This window comes from Symphalangus syndactylus, chromosome 1 (assembly GCF_028878055.3).
Source record: "Symphalangus syndactylus isolate Jambi chromosome 1, NHGRI_mSymSyn1-v2.1_pri, whole genome shotgun sequence".
NCBI lineage: Eukaryota > Metazoa > Chordata > Mammalia > Primates > Hylobatidae > Symphalangus > Symphalangus syndactylus.
Window position 1 is genome coordinate 92,161,011 of NC_072423.2, and position 16,065 is coordinate 92,177,075.

Consider the following 16,065-nt stretch of genomic DNA (forward strand, 5'->3'; position numbering starts at 1 on the left):
TATATTTCTTTTCAAAACCACAAACTGCATCACTGTTCAACTTCTACCTTTGCCCAGTCCTGTGTTCCTTATATGCTTACAAATGTTGGTTCTAAGAGCACCCGAAAAAAAACCTTCCTGCATGTACATTTCTGCCTCAGACTCTCTTTCTCAGGGAACCAACCCAAAGAAACCTATGGCAATGGCTAGCAAAACACAGCAATGCTTTGGGCAAAATAGATGGGCTACCAACAAGAGTATTACTATTATATACAATCAAAAGAAGTCAGGAAGGATAATCAACAATTCGAGAGAAGATTGCCTGATAAAAAATTATGGTTTCTTTTTTAATTTCCACATCAGAGCCAGGTCTCAGAACCCAAAACCACTGGATGAAGGAGAAGTTGTGTCCCTAGAAGGAAGACCTCTGAAACTCCAGAGGAATTGCATATTTAAATGATTCCTCCAGACCTTCCCAAAGAAATCTATGCCATTTACTTGCATGAACATGCACTGGAAACATTTTGAGGACTGCTGGTCACAGAGTTCACGGTGACATAAATATTCAGGGACTCAAAGAGTCATCATGCTGCCATTTTAAAGCAGGAGTTTTGGGAGTGATGTAATAGAATATCACAACCAAAGCCTCAAAGGAGTTATTCCCCTATTCCTTCCTGAATAATGGGATTCACCATACTTGATGACTTGCAGAACACCCACAGGTCCTTGACCTGTGGAATAAGAACTACCAAGGTCGAAAATGTCAAGTGGACACAAGAAAACTGTATCTCACTCCCTCCCAAAATAGTAAATCAAAAATAACAGTGTGTTCCTAGTGAATAGCAACTTTTCTACCCTTAAAAGCTTAAAGTACACAGGGGTTGTAGTCTCCAGTATGTCTCCATCTAATTGTTTGCAGGGCCAGACTTAAGTCCATTTGAGTCTGGCCCTGAAAATAATTGACTGATTGTCTCAGTCTGTTTAGTGTTGCTATAATAGAATATGTGAGGCTAAGTAATTTATAAAGAGAAGAGGTTTATTTAGCACCCAGTTATGGGGGTTAGGAAGTTCAAGGGTCTTACCATGGCTTCTGGCAAGGGCTTTCATGCAGAGAAGGACAAAGAGGAAATGTACATGTTTGAAGAAACAAAACCCAAGGGGCACACTGACTTTGTAACAACCATCTCAGCTCCAGAGCTCCCCAGAGCTTGGCCTTTGCTGTAACTGCATCACAGTTCAGCTTCTCCCTCTGCCCAATCCTGTTCCTCCACCTTCCCCAGTAAATTTCATGCCCACAAACCTCAGACTCAGAGTCTGTTTCACAGGGAGCCTGGCCAGTAGATTCTGTATAATGTTGGACTGAAATGAAACTATAAAAACTGAAAACCCCAAAACACATATTTCCTATAGAGAAGGGGAAGATCTGTTAACAGGTTCTACCCATGTGTCTCACTACGAAACTTCTTTAAGGAATTCCAGCCATGAATCTAGACAGAAGGACCAGCTGTTGTGCATTAGAGCATATTCTGGGTCCTGTTGGAAGAAAAGGAGCAAGAAACTAAGATTGTGAGGTGTACCATGGTCCTGTGCTGTTTCCATCCACCTGACGCCTTCACTTCCTTCACCACAATGATCACATGGCTCTGGAGAACTGACCAATCACGTCATTTTGAAGCTTATGTCATGAAGCCCTAAATCCAGCTGTACTGTTTTCTACTCCAGGATTTGATACTCACTTAAACCAGGAAGTTCCTCACTTTGCTTAAGGTATTTTGTTTGCTGTCTCTTGCAACTAAGAGAGTCCTAACACAGGTCTACTTATTAGCCCTGGGAATACCTAGAGAGATTAGACTAATGAAGCCTCTAACAGGTTCACTTCTCATATTTGGAAATGGACAGATCACTTAAGCCACACACACCCTTTTCTTTCTATACTTTTCTTAATATCATACATCTGCCAGGCTCCTTGTGTTAAGAGTCTGGGTGTAGGTTCTTGATGGACAAGCCCTGATGAGCCTTGCCCACACCCCTTCCTGATCCCAGCCTTGTAGAGCAGCAGTCCTAAGTGTGAGCCCCCAAAACCCTGTTTAATCAATGATCTATAGGCAGTTATCAGAGTGCTGTTCTCCTGTTGCCCTGTGAAGTGACAGGGCTTTGGGGAAGGTGCTCAGGGCTGCAGTGGACCCCTCTCCACAGGGTACAGAGGTATGGAAGAACAGAGTCCTCGGCATCTGCATTTGAGCAAGACACAGAAATTTCTTGTTATATTTGCCTCAGCTGAGATGGTGGTAAAGTTTGTGCCACTACAGTTGTGTCAGACTGGGCTCCCTGAGACATTAAACCTGCCCTCTTGATAGGTTTCACTATCCAGGCAAGTTCTGCCACAGCCACAAGGTTGGCACTCTCTGTGCTACATCAACACCAAAAGACTGATTAGCACTGAGGCGTTTCTGAGGTTCCACAGCTTTCTACTTCCTCCCTGGACTGAATTCTCACCCCAGCCCTCATAAAGAAGACACGCCTTCTTGCTTCCACTCTTGTAAGCAGATGTTGAATGTGGGTAATCAAAACTCAGTGTCTATACCCTGCAGAGAACTACCATCCCAAGGGTGCCAACAATCAGTTTTGTAAGTTTATCCTACTCGCTGATATATGCTACTACTCACTTGATAGTGGGATTATATGCAATTGACCCTGCCCCTGCTAGAGAGCCCTGTGAGTGGCACAGCACTTTGCCATGGCCCAAATTGTCTCTATTGTGATGCATCATTTGTCCTTAACTACCCATTTCCTCTGTTTTTCTCATGGTCTATTGTAAATCAGCATTTGATTTTAATTTACTTATTCTATAAATTTTCACTCAGTTAAAGCACCGCCAAAGCTGGTTGAAGGGGGAGTCTGTTGAAGTGGGCCACAAAGTCTGCAATAGTAGAAATAATGGAGATGAACACATAGCAATGGAGTGAGTGAATGTCCTCATCGTGTTGTTTCTAAAATGTGCAAAACAGTGCCTGGCACAGTGGGAAGACTTGAATGTCACCATGGTTGTCCTTATTTTATTCCTTTTGACTCTTTGTTGGCAAAGCATGTCAATGAAGGCTTGCAATCTAACAGGTGTCTCTTCAGCTTTCTGCAGAAAGCTATGGACCCTGTTTCAGTCAGAGCTGCTGCATTTATTTTATCCCTTTTTCACATTGGACAGCTCAGTGATACACTCCAGAAGACGGGGTTCTGCTGCAAAAGAAAAATGTAGCTCTGGAAAATCACTGGAGGCTACAGTTCCTCATCATTCCAACACAGAACCTACAGCCAACCCTGACCATAGCTCACGGGTTCAGGCAAAGCTCGGGGCAGCCACCTTTCATCAGGAAAAAAAGACAAGAAATCTGTGGCCTCCACTTATTTGTTTTCAAAAGCCATTCTTTTTGAAGCAAAGCTTCTTTTTGAAGTATCAAAAACTAATCATTTACAAAGCATCCCCCATATTTTTATAAACTCAGAAATGTTTTAACTTTGAAGTTGAAATTTAATATTTTTTAAACAAATGTAAAAATTGATCTTTTTATATTTCACCTAGAAAACTGAATAATCTGAATTATCAGGAATATTTTTTCACTTTTATTTTTATTTTAAGTAAAAACTTTGCAATGGAAAACAAAATAGTACATAGAAATATTTTGTAAACTATAAGATAATTTGAAAACACTAATTACATGTTTTTGTTTTTTACTTCAAGTTCTGGGATACATGTGCTGAACATGCAGGTTTGTTACATAGTTATACATGTGCCATGGTGGTTTGCTGCACCTATCAACCCATCATCTAGGTTTTAAGCCCTGTATGAATTAGGTATTTGTCCTAATGCTCCCCCTCCCCTTTCTGCCCACCCCCGACAGACCCTGGTGTGTGATGTTCCCCTCCCTGTGTCCATGTGTTCTATTGTTCATCTCCCACTTATGAGAACATGTGGTGTTTGGTTTTCTCTTCCTGTGTTAGTTTGCTGAGAATGATGGTTTCCAGCCTCATCCATGTCCCTGCAAAGGACATGAACTCCTTCTTTTTTATGGCTGCATAGGATTCCATGGTGTATATTTGCCACATTTTCTTTATCCAGTCTAACATTGATGGGCATTTGGGTTGGTTCCAAGTCTTTGCTACTGTGAATAGTGCTGCAATAAACATACATATGCATGTGTCTTTATAGTAGAATGATTTATAACCTTTTGGGTAAATACTCAGTAATGAGATTGCTGGGTCAAATGGTATTTCTGGTTCTAGATCTCTGAGGAATTGCCACACTGTCTTCCACAGTGGTTGAACTAATTTACACTCCCACCAACAGTGTAAAAGCATTCCTATTTCTCCACATCCTCACCAGCATCTGTTGTTCCCAGACTTTTTAATGACTACCATCCTAACTGGCGTGAGATGGTATCTCACTGTGGTTTTGATTTGTATTTCTCTAATGACCAGTGATGATGAGCTTTTTTTCATATGTTTGTTGGCCACATGAATGTCTTCTTTTGTGAAGTGTCTGTTCATACCCTTCACCCACTTTTTGATGGAGTTTTTTCTTGTAAATGTGTTTAAGTTCCTTGTAGATTCAGGATATTAGCCCTTTGTCAGATCGATAGATGGCAAAAATTTTCTCCCATTCTGTAGGTTGCCTGTTCACTCTGATGACAGTTTCCTTTGCTGTGCAGAAGGTCTTTAATCAGATCCTATTTGTCAATTTCAGAATTTTAGTTTTTGTTGCAATTGCTTTTTGTGTTGTAGTCATTAAGTCTTTGCCCATGCCTATGTCCTGAATGGTATTGCCTAGGTTTTCCTCTAGGGTTTTTATGGTTTTAGGTTTTAGGTTTAAGTCTTTAATCCATCTTGAGTTAATTTTTGTATAAAGTGTAAGGAAGGGGTCCAGCTTCAGTTTTTTGCATATGGCTAGCCAGTTTTCCCAGCACCAATTATTAAATAAGAAATCCTTTCCCCATTGCTTGTTTTTGCCAGGTTTGCTGAAGATCAGATAGTTGTAGATGTGTGATGTTATTTCTGAGGCCTCTGTTCTGTTCCATTGGTCTATATATCTGTTTTGATACCAGTACCATGCTATTTTGGTTACTGTAGCCTTGTATTATAGCTTGAAGTCAGGTAGTGTGATGCCTTCAACTTTGTTCTTTTTGCTTAGGATTGTCTTGGCCATGCAGCCTCTTTTTTGGTTCCATATGAAATTTAAATTAGTTCTTTCTAATTCTGTGAAGAAAGTCAATGGTAGTGTGATGGGAATATCATTGAATCTATAAATTACTTTGGGTAGTATGGCTATTTTCATGATATTGATTCTTCCTATCCATGAGCAGGGAATGTTTTTCCATTTGTTTGTGTCCTCTCTTATTGAGCAGTGGTTTGTAGTTCTCCTTGAAGAGGTCCTTCACATCCTTTTTAAGTTGTATTCCTAGGTATTTTATTTTCTTTGTAGCAATTGTGAATGGGAGTTCACTGATGATTTGCCTCTCTGTTTGTCTATTATTGGTGTATAAGAATGCTTGTGATTTTTGCACATTGATTTTATATCCTGAGACTTTGCTGAAGTTGTTTATCAGCTTAAGAAATTTTGGGACTGAGACAATGGGGTTTTCTAAGTATACGATCATGTCATCCGCAAACAGAGACAATTTGACTTCTTCTCTTCCTGTTTAAATACCCTTTATTTCTTTCTCTTGCTTCATTTCCCTGGCCAGAAGTTCCAATACTATATTGAATAGGAGTGGTGAGAAGGGGTGTGTTTGTCTTGTGTCAGTTTTCAAAGGGAATGCTTCCAGCTTTTGCACATTCAGTACGATAGTGGCTGTGGGTTTGTCATAAATAGCTCTTATTATTTTGAGATATGTTCCATCAATACCTAGTTTATTGAGAGTTTTTAGCATGAAGCGGTGTTGAATTTTATCAAAGGCCTTTTCTGCATCTATTGAGTGTTTGTCATTGATTCTGTTTATGTGATGGATTACGTTTATTGATTTGTGTATTTGAACCAGCCTTGCATCCCAGGGATGAAGCCAACTTGATCATGGTGAATAAGCTTTTTGACGTGCTGCTGGATTCGGTTTGCCAGTATTTTATTGAGGATTTTCGCATCAATGTTCATCAGGGATATTGGCCTGAAATGTTCTTTTTTTGTTGTGTCTCTGCCTGGTTTTGGAATCAGGATGATGCTGGCCTCATAAAATGAGTTAGGGAGGAATCCCTCTTTTTCTATTGTTTAGAATAGTTTCAGAAGGAATGGTACCAGCTCTTCTTTGTACCTCTGGTAGAATTCGGCTGTGGATCCATCTGGTCCTGGGCTTTTTTTGGTTGATAGGCTATTAATTACTGCCTCAATTTCAGAACTTGTTATCAGTCTATTCAGGGATTCAACTTCTTCCTGGTTTAGTCTTTGGAGGGTGTATGTGTCCAGGAATTTATCCATTTTTTCTAGATTTTCTAGTTTATTTGCATAGAGGTGTTTCTAGTATTCTCTGATGGTAGTTTGTATTTCTGTGGGACCAGTGGTGATATCCTGTATGTCAGGCCTCTGAGCCTAAGCTAAGCCATCATATCCCCTGTGACCCACATGTATACATCCAGATGGCCTGAAGTAACTGAAGAATCACAAAAGAAGTGATATTTAAATGGCCTGTTCCTGCCTTAACTGATGACATTCCACCACAAAAGAAGTGAAAATGGCCAGTCCTTGCCTTAACTGATGACATTAGCTTGTGAAATTCCTCCTCCTGGCTCAAAAAGCTCCCCCACTGAGCACCTTGTGACCCCCATTCCTGCCCACCAGAGAACCCCCCTTTGACTTTAATTTTCCTTTACCTACCCAAATCTTATAAAACAGTGCCACCCTTATCTCCGTTCACTGACTCTCTTTTTGGACTCAGCCTGCCTGCACCCAGGTGAAATAAACAGCCTTGTTGCTCACACAAAGCCTGTTTGGTGGTTGCTTCACACGGACGCACATGAAATTTGGTGTCGTGACTCAGATCAGGGGACCTCCCTTGTGAGATCCCCTGTCCTCCTACTCTTTGCTCCATTAGAAAGATCCACCTATGACCTCAGGTCCTCAGACCAACCAGCCCAAGGAACATCACACCAATTTTAAATCAGGTAAGTGACCTCTGTCTACTCTCTTCTCCAGCCTCTCTCACTATCCCTCAACCTCTTTCTCCTTTCAATCTTGGCACCACACTTCACTCTCTCCCTTCTCTTAATTTCAATTCCTTTCCTTTTCTTGTAGAGACAGGAGACGCATTTTATCCATGGACCCAAAACTCCAGCGCCGGTCACAGACTCAGGAAGACAGTCTTCCCTCGGTGTTTAATCACACCTGGATGCCTGCCTGATTGTTCACCCACATTTCAGAGGTGTCTGACCACACAAGGATGCCTGCCTTGGTCCTTCACCCTTAGTGGCAAGTACCGCTTTTCTGGGGGGCAAGAACCCCCTGACCCCTTCTCTCTGTGTCTCTACCCCTTCTCCACTTTTCTGGGGGGCAAGAACACCCCCAACCCCTTCTCTCCATGTCTCTACCCCTTCTCTTCTTTTCTGGGGGCAATAACCCCCTGACCCCTTCTCTCCATGTCTCTACCCCTTCTCCACTTTCTTGGGGGGCAAGCACCCCCCACCCCTTCTCTCCATGTCTCTACTCTCTCTTTTCTCTGGGCTTGACTCCTTCACTATGGTAGGCTTCCACCCTCCATTCCTCCTTCTTCTCCCTTAGCCTGTATTCTCAAGAACTTAAAACTGTCAGGCCTCTGAGCCCAAGCTAAGCCATCATATCCCCTGTGACATGCAAGTACACATCCGGATGGTCGGTTCCTGCCTTAACTTATGATATTCCACCACAAAAGAAGTTAAAATGGCCTGTTCCTGCCTTAACTGATGACATTACCTTGTGAAATTCCTTCTCCTGGTTCATCCTGGCTCAAAAGCTCCCCCACTGAGCACCTTGTGACCCCCACCCCTGCCAGCCAGAGAATGACCCCCCCCCCCACTTTGACTGTAATTTTCCTTTACCTACCCAAATCTTATAAAACAGCCCACTCCGGCTGGACGTGGTGGCTCATGCTTGTAATCCCAGCACTTTGGGAGGCCAAGGCGGGCGGATCACGAGGTCAGGAGATTGAGACCACGGTGAAACCCCGTCTCTACTAAAAACACACACAAAAAAAAAAAAACATAAAACAGCCCACTCCTATCTCCCTTCACTGACTCTCTTTTCAGACTCAGCCCGCCTGCACCCAGGTGAAATAAACAGCCTTGTTCACACAAAGCCTGTTTGGTGGTCTCTTCACATGGACACAAGTGAAAAAACCTCTTCAACTCACACATGACCTAAAACCTAAATGCCTTATTTTCTTCTGCAACACCCCTTGACCCCAACACAAACTCGACAGTGGTTCCAAATAGCCAGAAAATGGCACTTTCAATTTTTCCATCCTACAAAATCTAGATAATTCTTGTCATAAAATGGGCAAACGGTCTGAGGTGCCTGACGTCCAGGCATTCTTTTACATATTGGACCCTCCCTAGTCTCTGTTCCCAGTGCAACTTGTCCCAAATCTTGCTTCTTTCCCTCCCACCTGTCCCATCAGTCCCAACCCCAAGCATCACTCAGTCTTTCCAATCTTCCTTTTCTACAGACCCATCTGACCTCTCCCCTCCTCCCCAGGCTGCTCCTCACCAGGCTGAGCTAGGTCCCAATTCTTCGTCAGCCTCATCTCTCCTACCCTATAATCCTTTTATCACCTCCCCTCCTCACACCCGGTCTAGCTTACAGTTTCATTCTGCAACTAGCCCTCCCTCACCTGCCCAGCAATTTCCTCTTAAAAAGGTGGCTGGGGCTAAAGGCATAGTCAGGGTTAATGCTCCTTTTTCTTTATCCCAAATCAGATAGCATTTAGACTGTTTTTCATCAGATATAAAATCCCAGCCCAGTTCATGGCTTGTCTGGCAGCAACCCTGAAATGCTTTACAGCCCTAGACCCTAAAGGTCAAAAGGCCATCTTATTCTCAATATATATTTTATTACCCAATCCACTCCTGACATTAAATAAAACTACAAAAATTAAATTCCGGCCCTCAAGCCCCACAACAGGACTTAATTAACCTCACCTTCAAGGTGTACAATAATAAAGTAGAGGCAGCTAAGTAGCAATGTATTTCTAAGTTGCAATTCCTTGCCTCCACTGTGAGACAAACCCCAGCCATATCTCCAGCACACAAGAACTCCAAACGCCTGAACTGCAGCTGCCAGGGGTTCCTCCAGAACCTCCTCCCCCAGGAGCTTGGTACAAGTGCCAGACATCTGGCCACTGGGCCAAGGAATGCCCACAGCCTGGGATTCCTCCCAAGCTGTATCCCATCTGTGCAGGATCCCACTGAAAATTGGACTGTTCAACTCACCTGGCAGCCACTTCCAGAGCCCCTGGAACTCTGGCCCAAGGTTCTCTGACTGACTCCTTCCCAGATCTTCTTGGCTTAACAGCTGAAGACTGACACTACATGATCACCTCAGAAGCCTACAGGACCATCACAGACACTCTAGGTAACTCTCACAGTGGAGGGTAAGTCCGTCACCTTCTTAATCAATACGGAGGCTACCCACTCCACATTACCTTCTTTTCAAGGGCCTGTTTCCCTTGCCTCCATAACTGTTGTAGGTATTGACAGCCAGGCTTCTAAACCTCTTAAAGCTCCCCAACTCTGCTGCCAACTTAGATAATACTCTTTTAAGCACTCGTTTTTAATTATCCCCACCTACCCAGTTCCCTTATTAGGCTGAGATATTTTAACTAAATTATCTGCTTCCCTGACTATTCCTGGGCTACAGCCACACCTCATTGCTGCCTTTTCCCCCAGATCAAACCTCCTTCACATCCTCCCCTTGTATCTCCCTACCTTAGCCCACAAGTATAGGATACCTCTACTCCCTCCCTGGCAATGGATCATGCACCCCTTACCATCCCATTAAAACCTAATCACCCTTACCCCCTCAACATCAATATCCCATCCCGCAGCACACTTTAAAAGCATTAAAGCCTGTTATCACTCTCCTGCTACAGCATGGCCTTTTACAGCCTATAAACTCTCCTTACAATTCCCCCATTTTACCTGTCCTGAAACCAGACAAGCCTTACAGGTTAGGTCAGGATCTGCACCTTATCAACCAAATTGTTTTGCCTATCCACCCCATGGTGCCAAACCCATATACTCTCCTGTCCTCAAGTCCTCCCTCTACAATCCATTATTGTGTTCTGGATCTCAAACATGCTTTCTTTACCATTCCTTTGCACCCTTCATCCCAGCCTCTCTTCGCTTTCACTTGGACTGACCCTGACACACATCAGGCTCAGCAAATTACCTGGCTGTACTGCCACAAGGCTTCACAGACAGCCCCCATTACTTCAGTCAAGCCCAAATTTCTTCCTCATCTGTTACCTATCTTGGCATAATTATCATGAAAACACACATGCTCTCCCTGCCGATCATGTCTGACTAATCTCGCAAACCCCAATCCCTTCTACAAAACAACAACTCTTTTCCTTCCTAGGCATGGTTAGTGCAGTCAGAATTCTTACACAAGAGCCAGGACCATGCCCTGTAGCCTTTCTGTCCAAACAAGTTGACCTTACTGTTTTAGCCTAGCCCTCATGTCTGTCTGCAGTGGCTGCCTCTGCCTTAGTACTTTTAGAGGTCCTCAAAATCACAAACTATGCTCAACTCATTCTCTACAGTTCTCATAACTTCCAAAATCTATTTTCTTCCTCATACCTGATGCATATACTTTCTGCTCCCCGGCTCCTTCAGCTATACTCTTTGTGGAGTCTCCCACAATTACCGTTGTTCCTGGCCCAGACTTCAATCTGGCCTCTCACATTATTCCAGATACCACGCCTGACCCTCATGACTGTATCTCTCTGATCCACCTGACATTCACCCCATTTCCCCATATTTCCTTCTTCCCTGTTCCTCACCCTGATCACATTTGGTTTATTGATGGTAGTTCCACCAGGCCTAATTGCCACACACCAGCAAAGACAGGCCATGCTATAGTACAAGCCACCAGCCCACCTCTTAGAACCTCTCATTTCCTTTCCATCATGGAAATCTATCCTTAAGGAAATAACTTCTCAGTGTTCCATCTGCTATTCTGCTACTCCTCAGGGATTATTCAAGGCCCCTCCCTTCCCTACACATCAAGCTCGGGGATTTGCCACCGCCCAGGACTGGCAACTCTTTACTCCCTCTTAGAGTGGATAGATGATCTTTGCTGGCAGGGGACCCTCCAATACTTTCCCCCTGATGAAGTTCTATTCTTTACTTTTATACTCACTCTTATCCTCATTCCCATTCTTATGCCACCCTCTACCTCTCCTCAGCTATCTCCACCACACTATCAACCTTACTCATTCTCTCTTAGCCATTTCTAATCCCTCCTTAGTGAACAACCGCAGGCTTTGCATTTCCCTTTCTTCCAGCGCCTACACCAGCTGTCCTCGCCTTACATGTAGACTAGGCAACATCTCCTGTCTCCCTACACTCTGAACTTCCTTTAACAGCCCTCACCTTTACCCTCCTGAAGAACTCATTTACTTTCTAAACAGGTCCAGCAAGACCTCCCAGACATTTGACATCAGCAAGCTGCCGCCCTCCTCCGCAATTACTTAAAAAACCTTTCTCCTTATATCAACTCTACTCCCCCCATATTTAGACCTCTCAAAACACAAACTATTCCTGTGGCCACTCCTTTATGTATTTCTCAGCAAAGACCCACTGGAATTCCCCTAGGTAACCTTTCACCTTCTCAATGTTCCTTTACTCTTCATCTCCAAAGCCCAACTACGCACATCACTGAAACAATTGGAGCCTTCCAGCTCTGTATTACAGACAAGCCCTCTATCAATACTGGCAAACTTAAAAACATTAGCAGTAATTATTGCTTAGGAAGACACCCTGTATTTCACTCCATCCTTGGCTACCTTCCCCTTGCTTGTCGGACTCTCCTCCCAGGCCCTCTTCTTGTTTGCTTATACCCAACCCCGTAAATAACAGTGAACGGTTGCTTGTAGACACTCAATATTTTCTCATACACCATGAAAATCGAACCTTCCCCTCTACACAGTTACCCCATCAGTCCCCATTACAACCTCTGATGGCTGCCACCCTAGCTCGATCCCTAGGAGTCTAGGTAAAAGACACCCATTTCGGCACTCCTTCTCATCTTTTTACTTTGCATCTCCAGTTTTGCCTCGCACAAGGTCTCTTCTTCCTCTGTGGATCCTCTATCTACATGTGTCCACCTGCTAATTGGACAGGCAATGCACACTAGTTTTCCTTACTCCCAAAATTCAATTTGCAAAAGGACTGAATAGTTCCCTGTTCTCCTCATGACACGGACACAACAAAAAAGAGCTATTCCACTAATTCCCTTGTTTGTCGGTTTAGGACTTTCTGCTTCCACTATTGCTCTCAGTACTGGAATAACCTAGGATATCTAATTAGAGAGTGCCTAAGGGGATTCAGCATAATTACTTGCTTGGTTGGCAAGTTTTTGGGCTCTATCCTTGAGTTTATGTTGTCATACACCAGGCCAGATTGATTTAGGTAAAAACAACACTCTTAAGGATATACAGTCTTCGTTTTTCAGCAGTGAGTAAGTCAAGGCCTCTGCGGTTTTGGAGGACAACTGCAGCTAAAGAGTCAACTTAGGTCTGGAGGACTGATAAAGTTTGTGATATGTCTGTGGTGCTAGCAAAGAAGTCATTAGAGAGACTATGGAATGTCGTGACAGAGGTTCACTGATTATTTGAAAAGTTTGTGTCTCCGTCTCCTTCAGTTCCACACTGATGTTAGTTTTTTCTTGTCTTCTGCTAGCTCGATCATCCCAGGTCAACATCCCAGGTCAATTCCTGCTGTGCTGGCAGCAGGAATTTCAAGCCAGTGATTCATAGCTTGCTGGGCACCATGGGAGTGGGACCTGCTGAGCGAGACTACTTGGCTCCCTGCCTTCAGCCTCCTTTCCAGGTAAGTGAACGGTTCTGACTCGCTGGGGTTCCAGGCACCACCAGGGGATGAAAACAAAAATTCCTGAAGCTGGCTTGGTGTCTGCCCGAATAGCCGCCCAGTTTTGTGCTTGAAACCCAGGGCCCTGGTGGTGTAGGCTCACCATGGAATCTCCTGGTCTGCAGATTGTGAAAGCTATGGGAAAAGTGTAGTATCTGGGTGGGATAGCACAGTCCCTCATGGCTTCCTTTGGCTGGGAAAGGGAGGCCCCCTGCTCCTTGCACTTCCCGGGCAAGGTGATGCCCCACCTTGCTTATGCTCGCCCTCTACGGGCTGCACCCACTGCCTAACCAGTCGCAATGAGATGAACAGGGTATCGCAGTTGGAAATGCAGAAATCACCCACCTTCTGCATAGGTCTCACTGGGAGCTGCAGACTGGAGCTGTTCGTATTCGACCATCTTGCCAGAACCCCCAACAAGAATATTTTTTAAACAAAGTAAATACCAACATACTCCTGGAAAAAAAAAAAATACACATTCGCTCTCTGCCAAGAAGCAGCAGCATGGGGTTCACAAATAGTTGGATTCCTAGTAAAGATTCTGCCCAGCTGAAAGTTGGCTTTGAAAATAATGCGACCGGGGGGGTGGAGCCAAGATGGCCAAATAGGAGCAGCTCCGGTCTACAGCTCCCAGCCTGAGCGACACAGAAGATGGGTGATTTCTGCATTTCTGTTTGAGGTACCGATTTCATCTCACTAGGGAGTGCCAAACAGTGGGTGCAGGACAGTCGGTGAAGCGCACTGTGCACGAGCCGAAGCAGGGCGAGGCATTGCCTCACTCAGGAAGTGCAAGGGGTCAGGGAGTTCCCTTTCCTAGTCAAAGAAAGGGGTAACAGATGGCACCTGGAAAATTGGGTCAGTCCCACCCTAATACTGCGCTTTTCCAACGGGCCTGGAAAATGGCACACCAGGAGATTGTGTCCCGCACCTGGCTCAGAGGGTCCTATGCCCACAGAGTCTCGCTGATTGCTAGCACAGCACTCTGAGATCAAACTGCAAGGCCACAGCGAGGCTGGGGGAGGGGCGCCTGCCATTGCCCAGGCTTGCTTAGGTAAACAAAGCAGCCAGGAAGCTCGAACTGGGTGGAGCCCACCAGAGCTCAAGGAGGCCTGCCTGCCTCTGTAGGCTCCAACTCTGGGGGCAGGGCACAGACAAACAAAAATTCAGCAGGAATCTCTGCAGACTTAAATGTCCCTGTCTGACTGACAGCTTTGAAGAGAGTAGTGGTTCTCCCAGCACGCAGCTGGAGATCTGAGAATGGACAGACTGCCTCCTAAAGTGGGTCCCTCACCCCCAAGCAGCCTAACTGGGAGGCACCCCCCAGTAGGGACAGACTGACACCTCACTTGGGCGGGTACTCCTCTGAGACAAAACTTCCAGAGGAACTATCAGACAGCTGAATTTGTGATCTCACGAAAATCCGCTGTTCTGCAGCCACCGCTGCTGACACCCAGCCAAACAGGGTCTGGAGTGGACCTCTAGTAAACCCCAACAGACCTGCAGCTGAGGGTCCTGTCTGGTAGAAGGAAAACTAACAAAGAGAAAGGACATCCACACCAAAAACCCATCTGTACATCACCATCATCAAAGACAAAAAGTAGATAAAACCACAAAGATGGGGAAAAAACAGAGCAGAAAAACTGGAAACTCTAAAAAGCAGAGCACCTCTCCTCCTCCAAAGGAATGCAGTTCCTCACCAGCAACGGAACAAAGCTGGATGGAGGATGACTTTGATGAGTTGAGAGAAGAAGGCTTCAGACGATCAAACTACTCTGAGCTACGGGAGGAAATTCAAAACAATAGCAAAGAAGTTAAAAACTTTGAAAAATAATTAGATGAATGGATAACTAGAATAACCAATGAAGAGAAGGGTGTAAAGGAGCTGATGGAGCTGAAAGCCAACTATTGAGAACTACGCGAAGATTGCAGAAGCCTCCGTAGCCGATGCGATCAACTGGAAGAAAGGGTATCACTGATGGAAGATGAAATGAATGAAATGAAGAGAGAAGGGAAGTTTAGAGAAAAAAGAATAAAAAGAAATGAACAAAGCCTCCAAGAAATTTGGGACTATGTGAAAAGACCAAACCTACATCTGATTGGTGTACCTGAAAATGACGGGGAGAATGGAACCAAGTTGGAAAACACTCTGCAAGATATTATCCAAGAGAACTTCCCCAATCTAGCAAGGCAGGCCAACATTCAGATTCAGGAAAAACAGAGAACGCCACAAAGATACTCCTCGAGAAGAGCAACTCCAACACACATAATTGTCAGATTCACCAAAGTTGAAATGAAGGAAAAAATGTTAAGGGCAGCCAGAGAGAAAGGTCGGGTCACCCACAAAGGGAAGCCCATCAGACTAACAGCTGATCCCTCAGCAGAAACTCTACAAGCCAGAAGAGAGTGGGGGCAAATATTCAACATGCTTAAAGAAAAGAATTTTCAACCCAGAATTTCATATCCAGCCAAACTAAGCTTCATAAGTGAAGGAGAAATAAAATACTTTACAGACAAGCAAACGCTGAGTGATTTTGTCACCACCAGGCCTGCCCTGAAAGAGCTCCTGAAGGAAGCACTAAACATGGAAAGGAACAACTGGTACCAGCCCCTGCAAAAACATGCCAAATTTTAAAGACCATCGAAGCTAGGAAGAAACTGCATCAACTAACGAGCAGAATAACCAACTAACATCATAATGACAGGATCAGATTCACACATAACAGTATTAACTTTAAATGTAAATGGGCTAAATGCTCCAATTAAAAGACACAGACTGGCAAACTGGATAAGGAGTCAGGACCCATCAGTGTGCTGTATTCAGGAAACCCATCTCACATGCAGAGACACACATAGACTCAAAATAAAGGGATGGAGGAAGATCTATCAAGCAAATGGAAAACAAAAAAAGGCAGGGGTTGCAATCCTAGTCTCTGATAAAATAGACTTTAAACCAACAAAGATCAAAAGAGACAAAGAAGGCCATTA